The sequence below is a fragment of the Atheta coriaria genome, unplaced genomic scaffold (genome assembly GCF_025399875.1).
Source record: "Atheta coriaria isolate IRGN ID8LTWV9N9 unplaced genomic scaffold, Caltech_Dcor_3.1 hic_scaffold_4_pilon, whole genome shotgun sequence".
NCBI classification, from domain to species: Eukaryota; Metazoa; Arthropoda; class Insecta; order Coleoptera; family Staphylinidae; genus Dalotia; species Dalotia coriaria.
In genome coordinates, this window is record NW_027045446.1 from 2,612,086 (window position 1) to 2,618,085 (window position 6,000).

Sequence of the window (6,000 nt, forward strand, 5' to 3'; positions counted from 1 at the left end):
CAAGAAAATATAGATTCAAATGTTAGAAATAAGTTGAAGAGGCAGAGTACGGAGCAACAATAGGAATAAGTAGAAGATGGTGGAAGAGCAAGAAGAGAGAACAGCAGGAGAGAATAGGAGAAGTAAGAAGAGAAGTGAGAGTACAGGAAGAAAAGAGAATAGGGGAGACGGAATTTTTAAATTTTTTGGCACGTGTCGTTATAAGACAGTCTACGGTCGATCTCCCAGAGCGCCCACTGCTTCAGTACATCTATTGCTCCCGGCCCATCCTACAGCTACGATGTCTCTGCGCTTCATCCCCGGAATTATCAGGCATATCAACAATTTTTATGGTGGGGGATCACCCCCAGAGAGAGGGAACTCCTTATAAGGACATCCTTTTAAGGACTTGTAAAAATATTTCTAATTTTTAAGTCGCCTCAAGAGAGAGGACACTTAAAAATGTTCTTACAAGTTGTGACCTGTAGCTGAAATGAAAGATGGAGTACACAAATCATACAGTATACCTTAACAATTTTTATAGGTGGGATCAGCCCCTGAGAGAGGGAACTCTCTTAGAGACCTGTACCTGAAATGATAGAAGGGGTACATTCAAAGCATAAGACATAATATTTCTTAACATTTCTTTATTAACAAATTATATACATGTATATAAGATACATAGAAACTTCAGCACGCCATTTTGAAACAAGTCTTACGACCTGCATAATCGAACACATACAGACAATTACCAAATTCTAAACACTAACACATAGGCACTAGAAAATAGTAATTTATCACGGAAAACTAATATACAGAGTGTTACCAAAAGAAAAATCATGCTTCCAAAGAAAACTTGCAACAATAAACTTAACACATTTTTCGCAAGATGGAAAAGTGATATACAGGGTGTTACAAAAAGAAAATCTAAAGTTTAAGAAAGAAAACACTCCAACACAAATTGATTAAGGATTGATTGGAAATTAAAGAAAAACGAATATACAGGGTGTTGCCAAAAGAAAATTACAATATTTAAAAAGAAAATTCTCAGGTCAAGCAGAAAAGCAAGGTTTTGGTAAGGGAGCAAAAAATGTGACATATAGGATGTTACCAGAAGAAAATCACTACATATAATAACAAAGTCAAAATTCTCGAAGGAGAACATTAGTCAAATAAAAATGTTACAATTTTCACAATGGAAAGCGAAGGAAAATGCAAGTGAAGACAACACAACAACAATACCACTAAGAGATAATATTTGCGACGCAATCTCCAGACAAAATGCCGGCCGACGGCACGCACACGCGGAAGAAAACATTGAAAAATTGTCGTACTAGACGTATCAACTCGATTACAGAATAAAGAAAACAACAGAAAATGTGAGATGAATAGATATAGTAAAACCAACTTTCTGCAACGAGGCCAAAAATGTATGCAACGGCACGTGACAATTTTAAACCAGAACGATATTTTCAGTACACGCGATTAAAAAGCAAAATATAATAATGATGTAATAATATTTACAAACTTACCGCTGCATCGGGTAATCTAGAAATGCACTGAAACAACAAAACATATGTGTAAGAAGTCGCACTACTCTGCGTATTAATAAAGTCCGTCCCGTCGGATAATAGACTTGCATTACAAGCAATATTACGGATATAACAGAAAATGTTCCATTCTGACGAGGACAGACGTTGATTACACGTACTGGTAATTGGCAGAAGTAAAAATAATTTCAATTCATATTCTCAGCATCGAACTAATCCATTGGCCGACGGACCACTAACACACAAATAAAGACACGAGTTTTGTAAATGTTCAGCGTACAAATTAATAGCAAAACGCAATGCACATCTATTATCATTAGGTTCTATTTTTAATCCATAAAATGTAATGCAATTCACGGAATTGAAATGAAAAGAAGAAAGATGGACCGCCGCGCGCTGATAGGAACAAACTGAAACGATCGAACTAGTTCAACGCGATAAAAAAGTTGTTTATACACAATCCTCGATAAACGGGCAGAGTTGGAAATGCAACAAAGATGTTTAAATATAAATCAACACTCCTCTGCACGCATTCACAAATTCCTCCATAACTCACGTTAAGGAACTATCTCGCAATAAATTCAAATACAGGGTGATACAGAATTAAATTCCGCATCTGGTAAAATTATTCTGGACTTTATGTGACACCGCGTCCGCATGCTATACTAAAAAAACTACAATTTTTAGCGCAACGAGTACTACGGCGCATACACACAACTTTCAACACAACTCGCGTTACGAAATGTTGTCGCAATAAATTCAAATACAGGGTCATTCAGAATTAAATTCCGCATTTGAAGAGATTATTCTGAACTTAATATGACACCACGTTCGCAAGCTATACTAAAAAAACTACAATTCCTAGCGCAACGAGTACTACGGCGCATACACACAACTTTCAATATAACCCGCGTTCCGGAATTTTGTCGCAATAAATTCAAATATAGGGTAATACAGAATTAAATTCCGCATCTGGTGGAATTATTCTGGTCTTAATATGACACCGCGTTCGCATGCTATACTAAAAAACTACAATTCTTAGCGCAACGAGTACTATGGCGCATACACACAACTTTCAATGTAACTCGCGTTCCGGAATTTTGTCGCAATAAATTCAAATACAGGGTGATACAGAATTAAATTCCGCATCTGGTGAAATTATTCTGGACTTAATATGACACCGCGTTCGCATGCTATACTAAAAAAACTACAATTCTTAGCGCAACGAGTACTACGGCGCATACACACAACTTTCAATATAACTCGCGTTACGAAATGTTGTCGCAATAAATTCAAATACAGGGAGATACAGAATTAAATTCCGCATCTGGAGGATTTATTCTGAACTTAATATGACAACACGTTCGCATGCTATACTAAAAAAAACTACAATTCCTAGCGCAACGAGTACTATGGCGCATACACACAACTTTCAATATAACTCGCGTTACGGAATTACCGCAATACCGCAAACCGTTCCCCAGATATAACCTAATTTCCACGACGAAACATGAAAAATATTGAAATTTGTCTAATTTTGATGCCAATTTTGGGGATGTTTCCGGCCGAATTCCGGGGGTGTCAAATACGTATCCTTTAAAATTACTCTTCTTCTACAAACACAAAAAAGGATCACCCCAATAACGCAAACCGTTCCCGAGATATAAGCCAATTTCCGCGACGAAACATGAAAAATATTGAAAATTGCCTAATTTTGAAGTCAATTTTAAGGGTGTTTCCGCCCAAATTCCGGGGGTGTCAAATACGTATCCTTTAAAATGACTCTTCTTCTACAATCACGAAAAAGGAACACCCCAATAACGCAAACCGTTCCCGAGATATGAGCCAATTTCCACGACAAAACATGAAAAATATTGAAAATTGTCTAATTTTGATGCCAATTTTGTGGATGTTTCCGGCCGAATTCCGAGGGTGTCAAATACGTATCCTTTAAAATTACTCTTCTTCTACAAACACAAAAAAGGAACACCCTAATAACGCAAACCGTTCCTGAGATATGAGCCAATTTCCGCGACGAAACATGAAAAATATTGAAAATTGCCTAATTTTGAAGTCAATTTTAAGGGTGTTCCCGCCCAAATTCCGGGGGTGTCAAATGCGTATCCTTTAAAATGACTCTTCTTCTACAATCCCAAATAAAGAACACTCCAATAACGCAAACCGTTCCCGAGATATGAGCCAATTTCCGCGACGAAACATGAAAAATATTGAAAATTGCCTAATTTTGAAGTCAATTTTAAGGGTATTCCCGCCCAAATTCCGGGGGTGTCAAATGTATATCCTTTAAAATGACTCTTCTTCTACAAACACAAAAAAGGAAGACCCCAATAGCGCAAACAGTTCCTGAGGTATGAGCCAATTTCCACGACAAAACAAAAAAAATATTGAAAATTGCCTAACTTTGAAGCCAATTTTGAGAGTGTTCCCGGCCGATTTCCGGGGGCGTCAAATGCGTATCCTTTAAAATGACTCTTCTTCTACAATCACAAAAAAAGAACACCCCAATAAAACAAACCGTTCCTGAGATATGAGCCAATTTCCACGACAAAACAAGAAAAATATTGAAAATTGCCTAATTTTGAAGCCAATTTTAAGGGTGTTCCTGCCCAAATTCCGGGGGTGTCAAATGCGTATTCTTTAAAATGACCCTTCTTCTACAATCACAAAAAAAGAACACCCCAATAACCCAAACCGTTCCCGAGATATGAGCCAATTTCCACAACAAAACATGAAAAATATTGAAAATTGCCTAATTTTGAAGCCAATTTTGAGGGTGTTCCCGGCCGAATTCCGGGGGCGTCAAAAGCGTATCCTTTAAAATGACTCTTCTTCTACAATCACAAAATAAGAACGCTCCAATAACGCAAACCGTTCCCGAGATATGAGCCAATTTCCACGACGGAACATTCAAAATATTAAAAATTATTTTACTTTGAAGCCAATTTTAAGGGTGTTCCCGGTCGAATTTCTGGGGTGTTAAACGCGTATCCTTTAAAATGACTCTTGTTCTATAATAACAAAAAAAGAACACCTCAATAACGCACACCGTTCCCGAGATATGAGCCAATTTCCACGACAAAACACGAAAAATATTGAAAATTTCCTAATTTTGAAGTCAATTTTAGGGTGTTCCCGCCCAAATACCGCGGGTGTCAAATGCGTATCCTGTAAAATGACTCTTCTTGTACAATCACAAAAAAAGAACACCTCAATAACGCAAACCGTTCCCGAGATATGAACCAATTTCCACGACAAAACACGGAAAATATTGAAAATTGCCTAATTTTAAAGCCAATTTTAAGGGTGTTCCCGGCCGAATTCCAGGGGCGTCAAATGCGTTTTCTTTAAAATGACTCTTTTTCTACAATTACAAAAAAAGAACACTCCAATAACGCAAACCGTTCCCGAGATATGAGCCAATTTCCAGGACGGAACATACAAAATATTGAAAATTATTTTACTTTGAAGCCAATTTTGAGGGTGTTCCCGGCCGAATTCAGGGAGTGTCAAATGCGTATCCTTTAAAATGATTCTTTTCTACAACAACAAAAAAAGAACATCCCAATAAGGCAAACCGTTTCGGGGATTTGAGCCAATTTCCACGATAAAACATGAGAATTATTGAAAACTCCCAAATTTTAAAGTTAGTTTTTAGTGGGTTTGGGTATCATTTTGTTACCTGGATTATTTGCATCGGGTTCAATTCAATATCCGTAAATTGAAAATTATACGGTGGCCGTCGCACGACGACAGGTCACACGCGCACAAATTGCAAATCGCCTCAGAAACACGCTTAATAATACACACGACATTACGAAAACTCGATACCCTTTTGTTACCACTAAATACTGACAGTATGCGATTGTACTCGTATTAAGAAACACAATTTACTGAATTATATGAAATTCACAATTAGCGTGGCGAGCTGAAGCGCAGTATGCGAACCAACCAACCAACGGTAAAAATAAACTGACCTCTTATCATGTAATAATATACCTGCGTGCGCGAAAAGAGAAACTAACAAGCGCACGTCAAGGCTGAGTGTGAACATCGTAAACATAGATAAGACTACACACGGCCAATCTATGAACGCGACGTATTGAACAAAAACAACTGAAATACGAAATTTTGGCACACCTAGCGCAGCGTAGCGACAAATTTTTTTATGAATAAAAGTATTATTTACAAACATAAAAGTAAAACTGGAATAAAATAATTATTTTGAACAATCTCTTTGATATAAAATTGCAAAGCGTTCCCGAGATATGCGCCGATTTCCACAATGAAACATGAAAAATATTTAAAATTGCCTAATTTTGAAGCCAATTTTGAGGATGTTCCCGGCCGAATTCCAGGGGTGTCAAATACGTATCGTTTAACATGTCTCTTCCTTTACCAGAAGAAAAAGAGAACATCTCAATAATGCAAATCTATTTTAGACCTTCCTTAT